Source organism: Protopterus annectens, chromosome 1.part2, assembly GCF_019279795.1.
Source record: "Protopterus annectens isolate FY-2018-M chromosome 1.part2, PAN1.0, whole genome shotgun sequence".
Lineage (NCBI taxonomy): Eukaryota > Metazoa > Chordata > Ceratodontiformes > Protopteridae > Protopterus > Protopterus annectens.
In genome coordinates, this window is record NC_056727.1 from 719346451 (window position 1) to 719368596 (window position 22146).

The window sequence follows — 22146 nt, forward strand, 5'->3', positions numbered from 1 at the left end:
CTACATGTCAACCAGAAAGAAATGCTAGCTGTACAGAATGCTCTGACAGCCTTCAAGGACTTTCTTCATCCAGGACAACTACTGGTAAAGACGGACAACACCACAGTTGTGGTACATAAACAAGCAGGGGGTACCCACTCCTACCCCCTTTGCAGACTAGCCATGGCCTTGTGGAACACAGCCTTGACTTAACATACATCTGCAAGCTCAATTCCTGCCAGGAAAGCAAAATAAAGAAACCAAAAACCACAAATAACGAAAAAAACCACCAGGCACAGGAGCCGAGCAGCTGAAACGGTTTATTCTGGTACCTCAGCTACAAATAGCCTTCAAAGGAATAACCATTCAAGTTTCTTACATCTTTTTATAATAAAAATCAAATTGCTCATTAAACAATTAAACAGTGCATTACTAGCAAATTCAATCTGACAAGAAATCTTGTATTTAAAGTTTAAAGAGAAAACAAACATCAGAATAAAGCATCAAAAAAGGCATCAACATCAAGAAAACGCATCAGAAAAAACATTCATGCCCGACAAAACAGCCCTAAATACACAAGTATAGACTAAATAATGAACTAGTAATTTACCATGTAGAATAATTGACTAACTAAAAATGTAATAAATATCAACATTTTTAAATAGTAATATTTATTTCCAAATTCAACCCTTTGAGTTTTAAAGTTCCAAACATTAGAATAAATCTACTTTCTAAATTCAACAATTTCTCTAAAAAAATTACTAGCATTATACACATCAGGCCTAGCTAACGCACAAAAAAATAGAGAGTCCAAAGCACCATCATGAACACTATTAAAATGTTCAGAAACTGGACTCTCCATTCTACACTTTCTAATATCCCCCATATGTTCCAAAATCCGGATTTAAAGCTGTTGTTTAGTTTGACCTATATAATACTTAGGGTGGGTACAACCACAACCTACTATATATACAATCCCACAAGTTTTACAATCAAATTTGTCAGTAGCCTTATATTTTATCCCATTAATAAGACAACCTGACAAATTCTTCACGTTTGGACAAACTTTACAATTACCACATCTGAACATCCCCTCTGATATAAACGTACCATTAAACAAAATAGTCTCCCTTATTTTTCGCTTTGGCTTCAACATTTCCTTCAAATTCGCATATCTTCCATAAGAAAAACAAACGTTCTTAGGAAATAAGTTACCAAACTCATGATTTTTAGAAACTAATGGCCAAAGAAAATCAACAATCTTTCTAAGAGTATAGGAAAAGGGAGAAAATTTTGTAACAAAGAATATTTTATTCTCACTTTTACTACTCAAAAGGGTTTTCTCAGTATTCCTAATTCTATAAGTTCTACTGCCATCCCTAACATTCACATTAGAACTTAATACCCTATCAATACTATTCTTAATTAGAATTTTGGAATAACCCCTGGCTACCAGTCTGTTTTTAACATCCTTAAATTCCGATTCCAATAAACCACTTTCAGAGGTATGTTCAAATGTCTGCTTAAATTCACCAAAAGGAAGTGATTCAATTAAATGCATGGGATGAGCACTTGTAGCATACAGGAAATTAGTTGCAGTATCTTTTCTAAATGGTCTAAACTGTACAATATTATTAATATCCACATATAGTAAAATATCCAAAAACTGAATAGTGTGGACATTAACTACATATGTGAATTCCAGACCAAATCTATTCGCATGCAAAATCCCAACAAACTCATCAAATTTCCTAACATCACCAGAACACACAAAAATTAAATCATCTATGTACCTATAATAAAGTACCACATTTTTCTTGAAAAATTCCAAAGTATACAAAAATGTGATTTCAAAATAGGACATAAATAATATAGCATACGTGGGGGCAAAATTTGCCCCCATCGCAGTCCCTTCCCTTTGCAAAAATATTTTTTGTTCACACAAAAAATAATTATGAGTAAGTGCGAATTCCAAAAGTAAAACAATGAAGGATGTTCTGGGACCCTCCCCTAAAATTTTACCAATAGCCTCTAGGCCAAACTTAGTTCTAATACTAGTGTATAAGGACTTTACATCTACAGTGGCCCAATAAAAGGTATTTTCCCACTGTAAATTCTTTATCTTCTCACAAAAACTGTTAGTATTGCAAATATGTGAACTCACATTTCTCAATTCTTTTTTCAAGAGACTGTCCAAAAATATGCCAACATTTTCAAGGTATCCACCGCAAGAAGAAACAATCGGGCGACCAGGGGGGTCCAACATATTTTTATGTATTTTGGGCAAGGCATAAAAAGTGGGATCCCTAGGACTCACTATATAAAGTTTTTTAACATCTTTATCAGTTAAGAAACCCAGTCTTTCCCCTTTCTCTAACAAATCCAACAATAATGTATTAAAATCTACAATTGGATTGTTAGGTAATTCAATGTACACCTGTTCATTAGATAGTAAGTCAAACACCATTTTTAAGTAATGCAACCTGTCCATGATCACCCAGTTCCCTCCCTTATCCGCCTGACAAAAAACATATTTATCTGTGACATTTTGCATCTTTCTCAAAGCTGCCCATTCAGACTTAGTGAGATTAAATTCAACATATTTTTTCAAAAACAGAGAATATTCACATTCTATTTTACTAACTAAAGCGTTCTCAAAAACTTTCAAAGTAAAAGAATTTTTTGGAGGACAAAATGAACTTTTACTAGGTAAAACAGGAACCTCAAGTCTACCATACCCAGTAATGAAACGCCCAGAATCCACATCTATTTCAGATTCACCATCACCTTGAGAAACAGCCACATCTACATCTGCAAGACTTTGTGAATCATAATCATAAATAGAAAGGTTCAAAAGAGAGTCAAAAGAAGTACAAGAAACATCCAAACAGTTATTGCTGTGAATAGCTCCTGCATTACTATCAGAATGCCCATCATTAGTAACACTGCTATCAACACAACTTGCTACTTTTACTGCATTATCAGAACTTTTTGCATCAAAAAACACCTTTAGAAATAACTTTCGACAAAAGCGTTTAGCATCAAACAACAAATCAGCCAATGCAGGTATTTTGGTGGGAACAAACTTTATTGCCTTTAAACAATACTTGCTCCATTATCGCCAGTTAATACAAAATCACTTAAATTCACCACCTGCATAGCATTAATGTCAGTAAAAGTAGAAGCAAAATGTCCCGACCTGGAAAAGGAAGTATTAAACTCAAAATCAGTCCTTCTTTCAATATCTTCTATTGCGACCCTTATTTCTCGCCTTCCGCTTGCTTCCCCGGCGAAAATTCCACCTTGTTTGTTCTTCCGCCTCAGGAAAGCAAAATACTCTGGCAGACGAACTAAGCAGAAATCTTATGGACCCACAAATCTTTAGCATGTTGACACGAAAATGGGGGAGCCCAGACATAGTTTTGGGGAGAGGCAAAAAGATCTATCAGTTGGACAAATTCTGCGCAAGAATTCATCACAGAAAAGCTTGAACAGTAGATGCTCTGTCCTTCAGCTGGAAAAACCTATCAGTCTATGCCTTTCCCCATCTGCCTCTGCCCTCCAAGGTTTTACTAAGTCAGACAGGAAAAACTGACAATGATTCTGATTGCTCCAGACTAGCCTCACCAACACTGGTACCTGCTCCTATGCAATATGTCACACCTTCCTCTGTGGTACCTGCCTCAGACACCTTATCTACTGTTTCAGCAGAACTATCAAATTCTGCACACTCTGCTCCAAACTCTGAATCTTGCAGCATGGCTAATCAACTATTTTCACCAGTCACATCTCTCAGTAAACCTGTGATGGATGTCATTTTGGAGGCTAGAAGGCCTAGTACTAGAAAATCCTATGCTGATAAATGGAAAAGATTCTGTGCCTGGAACCAAGCACAGAGAATAAACACAGCAATGCTAATATACCTCATATTCTGCAATATTTACCTGAAATGCTTCATAAGGGCCTATGTTTTTCTTCTATAAAAATCCATGCCTCTGCCATTTCAGCTCATTACAACACAGAGCCTCCTCTCTTTTCTCATCCCCTGCTAAAGCAGTACCTCAGAGGGGCAAAAATAAATAAATAAATAAAAAGAAAAGAAATTTGAGACTTCTCAGGAGAGCACGAACTCCTGCATGGGACCTCAATTTTGTGCTGGAAAAACTCACCCTACCTCCTTCTGAACCAGCTGCTACAGCGGACATAAAATTTCTCTCTTGGAAGGCAGCTTTTCTTTTAGCAGTCGCTTCAGCTAGAAGGATTTCAGAACTACAGGCTCTCATGGCAATGGAGCCTTTCATTATCTTTTATCCGGACAGGGTGGCCCTCAGGACCAATCCATCCTTCATGCCCAAGGTGTTATCTAGTGTGGCTCTTAATCAGACCATTCATCTGCCAGATTTTTTCCCAAATCCACAGAACAAGGGGGAGCAGATTCTGCATTCATTTTATGTACACCGACAACTAAGATTCTACAACATTTCTAAGAAAATCTGAGCAATTCCTGGTGGCATTTACTGCAGGGGCAGAGGGAAAGGCTATTTCAAAGCAGACTATTTAAAAATGGATAAGCCATTGTATTTGTTTCTGCTACATGCACCATGTTAAACCTGTCCCCAAGGGGAATCAGATCCCATTCCAACAGGGCTGCATCTACTTCTGCAGCCTTTCTCAGAGGAGTTACTACCAGAGACATTCTAGAAGCTGCGACTTGGAGCTCAGTTCATATGTTCACCAAACATTACCTTTTACCTCTCTTCTCTAAATCCAGAGCAGACTTTGCCACTGCTGTCCTGCAGGGCCTTATAGCTGCTCCTAATGCTGTACGAATCCATCCTCCCAACCATAGCTTTGGGATTCTACCCAAATGTAATGATTACAACAGTGAAACACGAAGAACATAATACAGTTGTGTACACTTACTATAAATGTAGATGTTTGAGTGTATTCACTGTTGCAGTCCTGGCTACCCACCCGCCAGCCCCCTATTTCTCTCTTATTATACCTCTTCTTTCTTTTAATATGCTCAAAAGCGTTTTTGGTGTATTTGCTTTTAGTTGGAGGTATATTTTTTGTGTTCTAAATTACATGCATATTTATATATATTTATTTTGTTCCCCATTTTGGGGGGCACCTGATATCTGGGGCAAGAAAAACGGATTAAAATGGCGTCGGCTGCATGTTTTATACCCCTGACATCATGGAAGAAGAGACCGCAACCAACGCAGGACCCAAGACTTTGTTATTCAGGCCGACTGAGGGCAACCTGCCAGCAGATTACCCAAATGTAATGACTGCAACAGTGAATACACTTGAACATCTACATTTATGGTAAGTGTACACAACTGTACTTTTCTCTGTGGATTCCTCACATTTTCAGTTCTCTGCCTTGCCTTTTACACTCTACAGCTCCACGGGTATTGAAGTGTCTGGCTCCAGTAATTGCTTATTAGGATCCAAAGGATTCAAAATTTTCCATACTTCTATGACCTCCTGATAGACAGAATGTTCCAGATCCCTACACTACCAGCTACACAGTTATCTCAATCCTGCAGGAACTGGGATTCAACATCAGTTATCCCAAATCCAACCTAAATTCCTCCCTGGATTAAGTTTTCTTGGGGTGCAGAATACAGACAGATGTCATGAGAGCATTCCTTCTACCCCAAAAGGTGGAAAACCTAAGGCAATACATGTTCTCTCTCCTCCACACCACTGCTATGACAGCTAAACAGTATCTCTGATTACTGGGTCATATGGCTTCCACTATTCCAGTGCTGCCATTAGCAAGACTGCACATGAGAAAATTGCAGTGGTTCCCGAGGTCCACATGGAGCCAACACTCACACCCCTTGGACTTCAACATTCCTTTCTTTCCATGCCTAAGGAAGGAGATCCTTTGGTTGGACTAAGTCGCACACACCCCAGGACTTCCCTTGCAACCCCTTCCCCAGTTCGAGATGTACATAGATGCCTCAGATCTGGGCTGTGGAGCTGCTTTGAGCAGCTTGAGTGTGCAAGGTACATGGTCAGACACCTTCAGACGGGAGCACATCAACATTGGAGAAATGAGAGAGCAATCTTATTTGTCTTGACAGCCTTTTTACATGTCCTAAAACAAGGACCCCTGAAATTATTCACAGGCAACACTACAGTTCTGTGGTATGAACAAACAGGGGGGACAAAATCCTACTTGCTATGCAGACTTTTACTCCAAGCCTGGGAACTAGTGGCCCAACAGGAAGTCACTCTGCAGGCAATTTATATCCCTTCAGGACAGAGCACTCAGGCAGACACTTTGAGCAGGTCCATGATACAATCCCTCAAATGGATGCTTCACAGGGATGTGTTCTGGACATTGTCCACAAGTGGGGTACACCACAAATAGATCTGTTTGCCTTCCGTCTGAACAGACAACTACCACTATTTTGTATCAAGCTACCAAGTCCCCTAGTGAGGGCAACGGACACCTTTTCAATTTCATGGAAGGGGATGTTTCTCTATGCACCCCTCCCTTCCCACTCCTTCAAAAAGTCCAACGGAAAATCCAATGGGACAAACCAAAGATCTTGTTGGTGACTCACTTTTGGCCAAGACAGCATTGGTTCCTTCTTTTTCTGCATTTAGACAGGGCCAGTCATCACAAATTACCTCACAGATTGGACCTTCTCACACATGAAAAGGGGTCTGTAATCCATCCCCACCTGGAATCGCTGAACCTAACTCTGTGGGTGATAGAATTTTGATCCCTTACAGACACCTTTACACTGAGGACGTTCTAACAGTCCTGCACGTGGCCGGAAAACCTAATACTAGGAGATCTTATTTGTCTAAATGTAAAAGATTCTCCGTGTGGTGTCTGCAGAGACAGCTGGACCCACTTTAAGGTGAGGTCCCCTTAGTGCTGTAAGGGGCATCTGTGTGAACTCCTGCAATCAGGGTTGGTGTATTCCTGTGTTAACTCGCCTTGCTGCTATTTTGGCTTGTCTGCCTCTTTGACCCTCCAGCATCCCGTCTTCATGCCAAGTTATTCCTCAAGGGAGTACTGCATCTCGGGCCCCCCAGGCGGCCAGTTCCACCTCCATGGGACCTGAACTATGCCTTGGAGAAGGTCACGGTTGCTCCCTTTGAACCAGCATCTTAAGGTTCTCTGAAATGATGTACTTGGAAAACTGTACTCCTGGTGGCCCTGACATCAGCCAGAAGAGTGTCAGAGCTCCAGGTCTTCATGGCAGCACCTCCCTTTCTCCTCTTCTACAAGGATAGTGTTACCCTGAGGACCAATCCCTCCTTCATGCCCAAGGTGGTCAATGAGTTGTCCTTGAAGCAAGGTATTCACCTGCCCACCTTTTTCCCATATCCCCAGAATGACAGACAAAGAATCTTGCATTCCCTTGATCACAGATGGCTTAGATTTTACCTCGACAAGACAAAGTCCATTAGGAAATCGGAGTAATTATTTGTCTCCTTTCACCTCAGAGCTCTGGGAAAAGCAATGACAAAACGGACCATTTCTGCCTAGATTTCCAGGGCTATGTCCTGTTACACCTATAATTGAGGACGTCTTATTTCAAAAAATAAAGCCCACTCCACTACAGCCATAGCTTCATCTGGAGCCTTCTTTAAAGGACTGAATACATTTTCCATTCTAGAGGCAGCTACGTGGACATCTGTCCATACTTCACTAAGCTCTACAGACTGGTTCACATCTCTAGATCTAGAGCAGTATTTGCTAGGGCAGTCCTACATGGTTTCGTAGAAAACACTTCCATGCAACTGCCCCCTGCTTCCCTCTAAGATTTCATACTCACCCAAGGGTTTTGAGTACTGCAACATGAAAATAGGATATAGAATAGTTGTGTAAAATCTTATCCTGACCATAGATGTCCTTCTCTTTCATGTTGCAGTATTCATTCCCTCCCTCCTACCCCCCCCCCTTTTTTCAATTAAAACTATCCATGCTTCGATGACACAGGACCTGTACAGCTATCTTGGGACTGGGGTCCGACTGTGGCGTTCAGTTTTGAGGAAAGATATTTGCAGACATCACTTTATGGTGCATGCTGCCTCAGCCAATGTCAGATGTCCCACGTACCTAGTAGTGTCTAGAAGCTTTTGTATACTGGCCAGATGTTCGGGTGACTAGCAGAGGATAACCCAGGGGTTTTGAATACTGCAACAGGGAAGAGAAGGACGTCTAGGGTATGGTAAGATTTTACACAAATATTCTTTCCTCCAGTCTTGGATGCTCTCTGTTTTCTGCCTCTTAGGCACCTGACTCCCTGCTCCTGCTCCAAAGAAACCTGGCAGATTCTGTAAAGTTCCTGAAGCCCAGAAGTTTCCATATAAATTCTCTTCTGACCCTGAAGTGATTTCCCTGGCCACTAACAAGCCTTCTAAATTGCTAGTTTCTTCCAAGTTTTTGCCTTCTAGTAAGGACAGTCAGGGTGGCCTAATGGTTAAGGTGTTTGCCTTATAAACACAAGGTGCAGGGTTTGAGTCTCACAAGAGATAATTTGCTAGGCTTAAAATGGCTCACAAGGGCAGTTAGCTTAGTACTAATCTATGAATCTATAAGCTGTGGACAAGTCTATATATGGTGGATATAAAAAGTGTACACACCCCTGTTTAAAATGCCAGATTTTTGTGATATAAAAAAAATGAGACCGCAATAAATCATTTCAAAACTTTTCCCACCTGTAATTTGACCTATAACCTGTACAATTGAATTGAAAAACAAATCTGTCATGGGGAAAAATATAAAAAAGCATATAATAAGCTGGTTGCATAAGTGTGTGCACACCCTTAAACTAATACTTTGTTGAATCACTTTTTGATTTAATTACAGCAGTCCGTCTTCTTGTGTACACACCTGCCATCAATTAGAGACTCTAATTAACCCTAAATAAAGTTTAGCTGTCCTAGTAGGATTTTCCTGACATTTACTCAGTTGCCTGCTACAGCAAAAGCCATATTCCCAGAGACCTTATAAAGCTTCAAAGGGATCTCATTGTTGAAAGGTATCAGTCAGGCAAAGGGTACAAAAAAATTTCCACAGCACTGGATATACCATAGAACACAGTGAAGACAGTCATTTAAAAGTGGAGAAAATATGGGACAACAGTGATATTACAAAGAACTGGGCGTCCCTTCAAAATTGATGAAAACACCAGACAAAAACTGGTCAGGGAGGCTGCCAAGAGACCTACAGCAACATTGAAGGAGCTGCAGGAATTTCTGGCAAGTACTGGTTGTGTATTACATGTGACAACAATCTCCCGTATTCTCCATATGTCTGGACTATGGTGTAGGGTTGCAAGACAGAAGCCTTTTCTTACACAGGAAAACATCCAGGCCCAACTAAAATTTGCAAAACAATGCATAAAGTCTCCCAAAAGCATATGTTATGTTCTGATGAAACCAAGGTTGAACTTTTGGCCACAATTCCAAAAGTTACGTTTGGTGCGAAAACACTTTGCATCACAAAAAGAACACCATCCCCATGGTGAAGCATGGTGGTGGCAGTGTCATGCTTTGGAGTTGGTTTTCTTCGGCTGTAACTGGGAGTTTAGTCAAGGTGGAGGGAATTATGTACAGTTCCAAATACCAGTCACTATTGGCCCAAAACCTTCAGGTGTCTGCTAGAAAGCTGAAGATGAAGATGAATTTCACCTTTAAACACGACAATGACCCCAAGCATACATCCAAATCAACAAAAGAATGGCTTCACCAGAAGAAAATTAAAGTTTTGGAATGGGCCAGCCAGAGCCCAGGCCAAAATCCAATAGAAAATCTGTGGGGTGACCTGAAGAGGGCTGTGCACAAGAGATGCCCTCGCAATCTGACAGATTTGAAGAGCTTTTGCAAAGAAGAGTGGGCAAATATTGTCAAGTCAATATGTGTCATGCTGATAGACTCCTACCCAAGAAGAATGTAGGCTGTAATTAAATCAAAAGTTGCTTTAACAAAGTATTAGTTTAAGGATGTGCACACTTATGCAGCCAACGTATTGCATGTTTTTATGTTTTTTTCCCTAAACATTTGTTTTTCAATTCAATTGTACAGGTTATAGGTCATATTAAGGGTGGGAAAAGTTTTGAAATTATTTATTGTGGTCTCATTTTTTATATCACAAAAAGCTGGCATTTTAAACAGGGTTATGTGCACTTTTTATATCCACTGTACCTCTGCTAAATTAGCTTTCAGAGATGTAAACTATCAGTCCCATATGACTGAATATGTCTTAGCTTCTGTTTTGAAACTTGGGTGTGTTCTATCTGATTTGCTTGATTCAGAAACTAAGTCCTCTGCTATTTCTCATTTCAGCGCCAATTCAAAGGTAACTTGTCATTCTAAAATGTAGTCATGATGCTGGTAATGCTTTCTCTAGGGCAGCTGTTTCAGGGTTTGTTTTGAGGAGGCTCCAGTCCCTTCCTGAAGACATTAAGGCTGAGTTGCTGGACTCTTCTTTAGATAAGATACATTTTGGCTGTGCTGCAGCTGAGCTTTTCAAGACCTTGCAGGGTAAGGGAAAGGTCATGCAAGATCTTAAGCAAATCTTCCTTTTTGCTGTCCCAAGTTTTAGAGAAGTTACCCGTGTAAATCTTTGTGTGGAGGCAGTCAATACAGCTGGTCAGGTCTTTAGGGGTCTTCTAATAGGGTTTATCCTGATGCCCATTGGAACCCTGAGAAGGCTTAAAAGCCTTCTTTTCTTGGCAAATCTGCATCCATTTGCCATTCAATCTCTTCTGCCCCTTGGCCAGATTCCGGTTTCCCTTAGATTGATACTACCAGTTTGGCAGTGCATAACCACATGTCCATAGGTGCTTTCTATAATTCAAAACTGGTATTTCATGGTTTGGAAGCCCCTTCCTCCCTTTAGGCATTCTCCAACCTCCCCATTGCCAACTTTTTCGCATTCTTTCAGTTATTCAAAACCTTTTGGTTCAAGGAACCATTCAGACAGTTCCACCTTCTCAGCAGGGGCAAAAGGATTTATTCTTGAATGTTCCTGGTTCCCAGGGTTGAGGTTTCTTGGAAGCCCATTCTTGCTCTTTCTTTTCTCAACATCTTTCTGAAAATGTCCTCTTTCAAGATGTTTCTCCAGTCTATTTCCTGTGTTCCCCAGGCTTTCCTGTGATTTCTGGATCTGAAAGATGCTTACCTTCACATTCCCATTCACCCTCTTTACAGGAATGTTTTGCATGTTTTTTTCCCTCATCTGTTCTGTTCTTTGCCTTTTGGTCTTTCTAAGTCTCTGAGGGGTTTTTATCTTATGTCTGGCTCTAATGGTAGGCTTCTGTAAACTTCAGGGAATTCAGATTTTTCCCTTATTTGGGTGACCTGTTGATTCAAGCCCTGTCTCAGTACCTCCTTCAGGATATAAAATGCACTACGCTTCTCTGCAGCATGGGTTTCACTCTAAATCTCCGTCTTTTCCCACCCCTTCTCAAGACTGGGTTGCAGGATTCAGACCTTGCCAATGATGGCTTTGATCCTCTTCCCAAGGTCCTTTCTTGAATGCCTGTTTTTGGGCTCTTCACCTACAAGAGTTTCTTCAAGCTTTGGGCTTCATGAATATCCACCATTCCTATGGTTCCTTTTGCCAGGTTCGGCATGAGAGTTTCAGTGAAATCTCAAAACTGTTAATCTTCAACTTTGCCATACTTTGGGTCTTCTCATTCTTGTCTTTCCTTGCCTCATACCGGAATTTCTCTGGTGGATTCAACAGGTTTTCTTTGAATGCAGGCCGCCTTATTCAAATCTGTCCTCACTCAGTACCTGTACACAAATACTTCTGAGCAGGGTTAGGGAGCCTCTTCCAGCAACATTAGAGTCCAGAGAGTACAGTCTTTCCAGCCACAAGCAGACCACATTAACACAAAGGGGATGAGAGCTCTGCTTCTGGCTCTTCATGACTTGCAATCTTTTTGTTTCCAGGTCCTTTAAGAATTTTAACAGACGACACCGCTGTTGTAGGATACATAAACAAGGAGGCAACAAAATCTTACCACCTTTACATGCTAGCTAGCTAGCTCTTCAAGCTTGGGAGTTTTGCAAATCAGCCATCTTATTTTGTAGGCAGTTTGCATTCTCTGAGCTCAGTCTTGGGGCAAGGCAGTCTGAGCATATTCAAGGCAGATCCTCATGAATGGAAGCTTCATAGGAGTTTTTTTTTTGTTTGTTTTTTTTTTGGACATTGTACATCAGTGTGGTACTCAAGTAGATCCTTTTGCCTCCTTGCCAAATGGAAGACTCCCCATGTTTTGTTAAGAGTGCTAAGCCCTCTGGGTTGGGGAGGTGGACACAATGTCTTTCTCTTGGAAGGGGATTTTTCTGTATGCTTATCCCCCCTCCCCCTGCCCCAGGTTGCCAAAGGTTTTCCACAAAATCATGTGGTATAGCACCGAAGTCTAGCTGATGACTCATACAGCACTAGTGCCCCCTGTTATTTCATCTGGCCAGGGGTAGTTATCACAAGATCTGAAGTAGTTTACTTCATTTGGTCTTCAACCTGTGGGATTACCGTATCAGAGCTGGCAATCTTACTAGCATCTACTCCAAGCTCCTCCCCTTACCCATAATGCACCTCCACTACCTTCCAACCCCCAGATCTCATTTGCCGTGGCTAGCTGAAACATCGTGATCTCGTACTCCGAGTAGTAAGTGGGTTTTTGAAAGCTTTTAGTAAGCCTTTTTTCTCTCTTTATAGTATAGTGGTTAGTATAGGTTCCCCTCCTCATCCCCTCGCTTGGTGCATCATGTGATTAAACTTTGTGGTGGTTTAGCTTAGTTGGTTAGTGTACTTGTGTCCCCTCCTCCCTCAGTGTTCTGTGTGAGTGGGGTGATTGGCTTAAGTGGGAAAACAAAATTTTTTTTTTTCTGAAACTACTTGTTTTCCATCTCTTGTCTGAATGGCTGATAAGCCCGTATTTAAAAGGTGCACTGAATGTGGCCATAAGCTGTCCCCAGCAGATGGCCACACTCTTTCTGTAATATGCTTGGGCGTTGCCCATCTCAGTACTGACTGCTCTATAAGCGCGGGTTTTAACTCATGCTCAATCAAGGACAGGAAGGCTAAGTTGGCCCTGAAAGGCCTTCTTCCCACTTCTGAGGCGGCTGCCTAGTCCTCTGCTTCAGTCATAGCAGTTGCTGTGGCTGCCTCTCCTTCCTCTCTTGCCTTTGATTTTCCTCCCTCCCAGGCTGGGACTCTAAGTGGAGCAGAAAAGGGACAGAGAGAAGGAGTGTGTGCCTGAATCCAAGTCTGAGAAACATCAGAGGTCTCTGGACCTCCCTTCACCTGCTAAGAGTCAGCATAGGATCCGTGATTCCCCTCGGCTCCGATCTCAAGAGATTTTCCCTGGAGCCGGAGGAGACACACTCTTTATATAGGGCCTCTGTTCCCCGACCTGCAAGGTCGGAGTCCATGGCCTCTTCGAGGTCCACATGGCTCTTATCGGAAGTCGACATGGATAAAATGATGAGGTTCATTTGTACTCTGATCCAGATGGGCATCTTGCCAGCCCCCTCTCCATCAGGAGGGGGGAGTTTGCTTCCTTTTTTACACTATCTCTCCTTCTCCGATCTGTCCACCAGGTTCGGAGTACTCTGATCCGAGGATGGCTTTTGTCAGGGGGTCGGCGCCGATGGTACCTGCTTCCTCAAAACCGACAGCTGCCTGGAGCAAGTCTGATCCGAGCCGCTCTGAGCCGGAGCTTGGGTGTCAGATCCGAGGGAGCGGAACTTTTTTTCATTGGCTCTGGCTTTGTCGGGCCAAGTTCCCTCTCTCTGAGCTCCATACACTTCGGGCCCGGCTCCGATTCTCTCGTTGGAGGAACAAGTGGCTTGCGAGTTCCCCCCAGAGAGCCCCACCAGAGATGTGCCTCGAAAGCATACGTGTAAGAGGAGTCACTTGGACTTCCCAGAGTCCCTCACCGAGGATACGGATTCAGATGATGGAGAAGGTTCCCCCAGGTCACCTCCCGAGGATGTCTCCTTTGGAGACATCATGAAAATCCTTTGCCAGCGTTGAGGTTGATCCGCCCCTAAACCTTCTTCTGACGAGTCCATGTTCCTGGAGGCATTCTGCATGGGCCCATCTACTTCCTGTGTATCCCCTCCCGCAGATCCCTTGGTTGACCTGGTCACCTTGCAGACCTGGAAGTAGCCAGACACAGCAGAACCAATCCCCAAAAGGCCTGACAAAATCTTGAGTCCACCTTTAGATAGGCCAGCGTGGAACAAGGGCTCCCCCATAGATGCTGTGGTGGTAGCAGCAGCCACAAAGAAGGAACTTGCCCAAGAGAGTTTCTCTGTTCATCCTCCTGACCGAGAGTAGCGGATGATGGACCACTTAGGGAAGCGGGTTTATGCTTCAGGTACCTTATTCTATTAGGGTGCTGAACTACCTGGCCCATGTCACTTGACCCCAGTGCGATGTGGTCAAGGAGCTGGCAGAGTCTTCCTTATAAGTACATGTTGCAGGAGGACAGGGAGTCATTCTCCGCAAGGATGGCCACTTTGAAAGCAGTTTCCAACGCATCCATGAGCCTCCTTTCACATGCTACTGAAGGAGCGGCTAGGGCGGCTGGGTCTGGCGTGTCCATGAGGCGCAACGCCTGGCTCAGATGTCAGTTTTAGGAACCTTTCAAGGCGTCCTTTGCCAATGCCCCATATGAATGCTCTACTCTCTGCTAAGACCGTCAAAGAGACTCTAGTCCAGAGTGAGAAGGACGAGAAGACACTGCCATCAGTATCCACTTCTTGAACCCTCAAAAGTCCTTTTCCGAGAATCAGAGAGGGCAAAAGAAGATGTGGTTTCGGAAGTCACAGTATTCCCGGGACACTCAGGACTCCTCTTCTTAACCCAGAGGCAGAGGGGAACAGAATGGACGCCAGCCCAGAGGCAGAGGGGGTTCGAGGAATTTTGGGTCTCGAGAACCGTTCTCAGACAGGCCCAGACAGCAACCCTGAGGGGTGGACCGACTGCTCTAGTCTGGAGGCAGTCGGGGGACAATTGTCCTTGCACCTGGTGGCATGGGAGTCCGTAACATCAGACTGCTGGGTGTTTCAGATCATATCCAGAGGATACGCTATCCCCTGTGTGGTTCCTCCCAAATCTCCCAAACACCTCCCGGACGTACCACCCACGCAAAGGGAGGCAGCAGCACAGGAAATTTCCAGGCTGCTAGAAAAACGAGCTATTGAAACAGAACACCCCCAGATCAGTCCGGATCAGGCTTCTACTTCAGGTTATTTTTTGTGCCAAAGAAAACGGGGGACTTGAGGCCCATTCTGGACCTATCTACCTTGATCCTGTCAGTAGCCAAAGAAAAATTCCAGATGGTCACACGTGACTGGATGTGCTTGTTAGACCTCCAGGGTGCTTACTATCACATAAAGATGCACAGAAGCTGCAGGAGGTTCCTCTGCTTCCGGCTAGGAGTCGATCATTACCAGTTTTGAGCCCTACCCTTTGATCTCACTACGGCCCCCAGGGTGTTCACCAAAGTGATGGCAGTGGTAGTGGCTCACCTGAGGCTTCAGGGGATTTGGGTCTATCCGTACCTGGACGATTAGCTTCTCACTGCTCCCACCACGTATCTACTCTCTCAAACCAGGGATTATTTTTTAAACTTGCCCTGGATTTGGGGATCACAATCAGCGCATCCAAATCACTTCTAAGTCCTGCTCAGGTGATAGATTACATTGGGGCAAGGATAGGTACATTACAGTGCAAAATCTTCCTGACCATGGAGAGCATACAAAACCTGAGGATGCATGTCTCTCTGATCTACCATTCTCATCTTCCATCGGCAGAGCTGGTGTTGAAGGCCTTAGGTTCAATGGTGGCAACCATAACGCTTCTCCTGTGTGCCCGGTTACATATGAGAATTCTACAGTGGACACTAGCTGTACAATGGTCCCTGTTGGAACTTCCATTGTCATCTCCAATACAACTCAGTTGAGTCTTTTGGTCGTCCCTTCTCTGGTGGATGTGTTCTCCGGACACTTTGGAGGGATGACCCTCTGTTCCAGCCCCTGTCCAAGCCACAGTGACGGCGGATGCTTGACAACTCTGGTGGGGGGGACATTGTTCGGGCAGGTCAGTCCAAGGCCTATGGTACCCTGTAGAGACCAGCTTGCTCATAAACGTTCTAGAGATGAGGGCGGTCCTTTTAGCGTTGCAGGCCCTTCATGCCTTTCTTCCTCTGGGAACCATTGCAATTCAGTCGGACAACATGTCAGTGGTCTGGTATATCAACAAACTGGGAGGGACCAGATCTTGCCCCCTTTGTCAAGAGGTCATGAGAGTGTGGGAATGGGTGATCTCCACTGATCGTTTTCTCATAGCAATGCACATTCCGGGATGGTCCAACATTCTAGCGGACAGGTTAAGTCTGACTATTCTGATGCCTTACAAGTGGTCTCTGAATCTTTCAGTAGTGGAGCAGATCTTCCTGGAGTGGGGTCAGCCTTGCTGCAATCTCTTCACATCTCCTTCCAACGTGAAGTGCAGTGAGTTTTTTGCTCTGAACCCCCTGCCGGGAGAGTCACCCAGTGATGCTGTAGTCCATGCTTGACCTCCCTGTCTTCGTTATGCTTGCCCTCCAGTACCTCTTATTCCCAGGTTTCTACAGAAAGCTCATCGACTGGGGAGCAAAGTGATCCTCATTGCCCTGTTTTGGCCTTGCCAGATGTGGTTTCCCTTCCTTTGGTCTCACCTTCTAGCTCCGCCCTGGATCTTGGATCCCGTTCAGGATCTGATTTCACACACACCGGGGATTCCTCATCCGAACCTGGACAGTTTGAAGCTCGCAGCTTGGCTGTTCCAATTCCCATGATCACTATGACTCCTGGATTATCCTAGTAAGTTAGGTCTATTCTGTGGCTGCTCATAAGTCTTCAACCAGAAAGGTTTATTGCAGTATATGGAAGCGTTTTTCCTTTTGGCCCTCTTAGAGGAGTTTAGATCCCCTTCACAACTCTTATTTCTGCCATTCTTGATTTCCTAGCTGATATTTTTCAACAGGGAGCTAGTTATTTTACTGTCAAGGTTCAATTGGCTGCCTTTTCTCATTTTCATGTGGGTGAGAATTCTGCCTCACTTGCCTCATCCAGACTGCGTAAAGCCTTTATCAAAGGAATTTTTCTGTTACGCCCCCTGTCAAGGATCCTGTTCCTCCATGGGACCTTACTGTGGTTCTTCAAGCTCTGGTCGCCCTGCCTTTTGAACCTGCTGCAACCACAGATCTAAAATTTTTGTCTTGGAAAACAGCTTTACTGGTGGCTATTACCGCTGCTAAAAGGATTTTGGAACTGCAGGCATTGTCTGTCAAAGTTCCTTATATGATTTTCCACAAAGATAGTTTCCCTATGGACCAATCCATCCCTTTCTTCCCAAGGTGGCATCACCAGTTAATATTAGTCAAACCATCAATTTGCAAGTTTTCTTTCCTAATTTTTCTAATAAAATGGAATACAAACTCCACTTGCTGGATGTTCATAGACAGTTACGATTTTATTTACACAGAACCAAAAATTTCCATAGATCTGATCAACTATCTCCAAGGTCACTATTGCTAGGTGGATTTCTTCATGCATCCTTCAGGTCTACAAGGACAGAGGCAGGTCTCCGGGTCAGGTGAAAGCTCATTCCACTAGGTCCATGGCTACTTCTTCAGCCTTTTGGTCTAGAGTCTACTTGGATGATATTTGTTCGCAGCTACTTGGTCCTCATCTCATACATTTATTTCTCATTATAAATTGGATTTGACTTCTAGGAGAGCATCCTTTGGATGTTAGTGTTTCACTGTTGCAGTCATTACATTTGGGTAATCTGCTGGCAGGTTGCCCTCAGTCGGCCTGATTAACAAAGTCTTGGGTCCTGTGTCGGTTGCTGTCCCTTCTTCCATGATGTCAGGTCGTCAGGGGTATAAAACATGCAGCCGACGCCATTACATCAGTCTTTCTTGCCGCGTGGTGTCTGAAGCAGAAGCAGTTCGCAAGTGCCGGCCGGCAGACTCCTAAAATTTTCGTTTTCTAGTTTCAGAACCGAAGTCTTCAAATAAAAAGCTAAGTACCCTATTGGGGAAACTTTTTCTTGCTCCTTACCGATGTCAGTAAAAGTTAACAATTGTATTTCTTGCGGGAAGCAAATACCTCATAAGGCTTTTCATTTGTACTGTATTCCTTGCCTAGGCTCTGACCACAATGTACCTTGCTTTTGGTTTTGTGCTAAATTTAATCAACGCACTATCAAACGTCCATACATTTTTGCTTCTGAATATTTTGGCTCACGCTTTAATTATCCAGAAATGTCGTCGGTTAGCAATCCAACTACCGAAATACCTAAAAAAAAATGCAAAGAAAAAGACAGAGACAGGCCAATGAGGTCCAAAACTGACGACGATGCTCCTAAGCCAGTCGCCAGTTCACCGGTACTCAGTGAGGCGCTTTCGCAGTCCCTGATAACCGCTACTTTTGATTCGCAGGCCTCTACTGATACCCATTTAGAGTCCAGTATGCCGCGAGATGCTTCAATTATGGAACCCGAGGATGTCTGTACCTTAGATGGGTCCGGAGCCGCTGTGCAGGCACCGGCTTCTGAGGGTGTTTTCAAGCCTACAGATTTGTATAGTAGACCGACACCATCTTCAAAACTAAGGCCAAAATCTAGACCTATGCCTAAAAAACCGATGCCTGGGCCACATGTGCAGGCCCCTATGCCTAAAAAAAGAAATGATCAAAATGGCTGAAGATTTAATTACTCTGATCAGGGGTAGCCAACCCCCCCCCCCCTTTCTAAGAGGCCTAGGCAAGACATTGATTTTGAATCTTCTGAACAGGATTCTATTTCTTCTGACTCTTCTAATGAACAGGGTTGTCTATACCTACTTATGAAGACTCTGATGCAGAAGATTCCATTCCTTCTGCTTCTCCCTCTGAAGAATTTTCTTTTGGGGAAACTTTACATAACTTAAGGGAACATTTCCATTGGGAAAGTCAGGATTTTTCTGAATCTAAAAAGAGACTTAGGGATTTTCTTATTCTTACTCAGCATAGGCCTTTGGCTATACCTCCTGTCCTAGATATTGTTGATGTTTTTTTCAGAATCTAGTATGGCTCCTGATTCTCTGCCTCCTGCTTTGTAGGCCAGACAGATACTACAGGGTTCCTGACTCCCACAAATTCCTTTTCAAAAATCCTGTTGCAGATCCTGAAACCATTTCTCAGGGTCCCAAGGGCATTAAGGCTTCTACTGCTAAAAATCCTACCCCTTCTGATAGAGATTTCAGGGCGGTGGATAGATGGGGTAAGAAGGTTTACACTTCTGCAACCTTGGCAATCAGGGCTTTAAACTGTCAATTTCATATGCTAAAATATCAACAGCATAGCATGGAACTGCTTAAACAGAAAATTATGTTAATTTCTGACTGTGTGGAAAATAAAGATTTACAGGATCCATTGCATTCAGCTGAACAAGTTGGAAAACCTACTTTGCAATGTGGTTCTGATTCTTTGGAGGCCTTTTACAGGATCCATTGCGTTCAGCTGAACAAGTTGGAAAACCTACTTTGCAATGTGGTTCTGATTCTTTGGAGGCCTTTTGCAGGGCTGCTGTAACTGGGTCTGTGCTAAGAAGGCATGCTTAGCTCAAAGAGCAAACTCTGCCTGATCATGTTAAAGCAAAATTGTTGGATGCTCCTTTACAACTGGACAGTCTCTTTGGTAATAAGGCTGAAGAAGTTTTAAAAAAAAGATGGAAGATACAAGATTTAGTAGACACTGGCCTACTAAGAACTGGTCATTTCCAGTTCCTTCGAGAGCCACTCAAGTCAAGCCCAGACATTCCAAAGGCTCCAGGTTTCAGTCACAAGGGACTTTTAGAACAAAACAATGGGGTGCCTCTTCCTCCAAATCTGGAAACAACAAGACACCCTTCCCATGGTAAGCAGTCTCAATGACTTCCCTTTACACTTACCAAGCACTTACCTTTTAACCGCCCCTTTGGGGGGAAACTGGCACTTCATGCAAAAAACTGGCAACTTATAACCCAGGACAAATGGGTTTTAAGTATAGTATTCAAGGGATACAGATTTCATTTCCACACATTGCCAATCCCAAACGGATGGCCAGACCTGCCCCCAAATCAGTGGGCAGAGGCCCTGAAACAAGTACTGTCCCTCATGAACATGGGGGCTATTCAACCCATACCAGAAGAGGAAAAGGGACAAGGTTTCTATTCAAGACTGTTCCTGGTACCCAGAAAAGACGAATCATGGTGTCCAATTCTGGACTTATCTACTCGAAACAAATTTCTGGACATTCCAAAATTCAAGATGCTGACTCTTCAACAGTTAGTTCCTATGCTAGGCAAAGATGCCCGGTTGGTAACTCTAGACTTAAGAGGCTTACCTGCATATCCCATTCAGGGAGTCTTGCAGAAGATGCCTCCGCTTCAAAGCAGGCTACTTGCATTACTAGTTATCTGAACTGCCCTTTGGCTTATCTACTGCGCCCAGGGTCTTCACAAAGTGCCTGGCTTCAGTAATTGCATTTTTCAGGCAAAGAAATATTCAAATATATCCATACATGGACGATTGTCTAATTCAGGCAGAAAACAGGGACATTCTTCTAAAAATCTGGCGTTTGTAAAAAGGGTTCTAACTTGTCTAGGGTACACTATATAAACAAAAAGAAATCACAACTGGTACCCTCTCAAAAAATTACATTCCTGGGTGCAAGCTTGAAAACAACTGCCCAGATGGCTTTTCGTACACCAGAAAAGCAAATTCAATCTGTGACTTACTTCAAACAGGTGGCCACAAAAACCCTGCTATCTGCAAGACAAATTCTGCAAGCCTTGGGGTTCATGGCCTCCTGCATTCTTCTAATTCCATATGCAAGACTGCATATGAGGAAACTTCAGTGGTACTTAAAATTTTATGGAGTCAACATTGTCACAGCCTGGAAACAATGATTCCTATCATACCTTGCCTGCAACGAGAGTTCCTGTGGTGGGCAGAGGCCTGCCACCAAAACAAGGGACTGCCATTCACTCCACCCCCTGCTGCCCAAACCCTAACTACAGATGCATCAGACTGTGCTTGGGGGGCTCATCTGGTAGGGAAGTGCATTCAGGGCAAATGGAGTCCAAATCAAATGCACCTTCATATCAATCAAAAAGAAATGCTAGCTGTAGATAATGCACTGACAGCCTTCAAGGACTACATTCATCCAGGACAATTAATGATAAAGACAGACAACACCACAGTAATGTGGTACATAAGCAGGGGGGTACACACTCCTACCCCCTTTGCAGACTAGCCATGGCATTGTGGAACACTGCATTGACCTATCAAATACAACTACAAGCTCAATTCCTGCCAGGAAAGCTGAATACTCTGGTAGACTAACTAAGCAGAAATCTCCTGGACCCACACGGATGGAAACTGGAACCACGGATTTTCAACATGTTAACACGCAAATGGAGGAGTCCAGACATAAATCTTTTTGCCTCACCCCAGAACTATCAGTTGAACAAATTCTGCACAAGAACTCATCACAAAAAAGCCTGGGAAGTGGATGCTCTATCCTTCAGCTAGAAAAACCTGTCAGTCTATGCCTTTCCCAGTCTTCCTCTGCTCTCCAAAGTTTTACTAAAAGTCAAACGGGACAAACCAAAAATTATTTTGATTGCTCCAGACTGGCCTCGCCAACACTGTTACCCACTCCTGCGCAATATGTCACACCTTCCACCGTGGCACCTGCCTCAGACGCCTTACTTACTGTCTCAGCAGAACAACCAAATTCTGCACACTCTGCTCCATTCTTTGAATCTTGCAGCGTTGCTAATGACCTAAATTCACCCTTAGCATCCCTCAGTAAACCTGTGATGGATGTCATTTTCGAGGCAAGATGGCCTAATACTAGAAAATCTTATGCTAACAAATGGAAAAGATTCTGTGCCTGGAATAAATCACAAGGAATAAGCACAGCAGTGTCCAATATTCCTCAGATTTTTACAATACCTAACTGAGATGCTTCACAAGGGCTTGTCTTTTTCTAACATAAAAGTCAATGCCTCAGCCATTTCAGCTCATTACAACACAGAACCTTCCCTCTTCTCTCATTCTCTGCTAAAGCAGTATCTCAGAGGGGCCA

General features: G+C 43.4%; 1 protein-coding gene across 1 annotated transcript in view; it reads left to right on the top strand.

Moving 5' to 3' along the window:
- The window catches only part of AHCTF1 (AT-hook containing transcription factor 1), a 2707103-nt gene that overhangs the window by 560217 nt on the left and 2124740 nt on the right, over positions 1 to 22146 (top strand). The gene's annotated exons all lie outside the window — the stretch shown is intronic.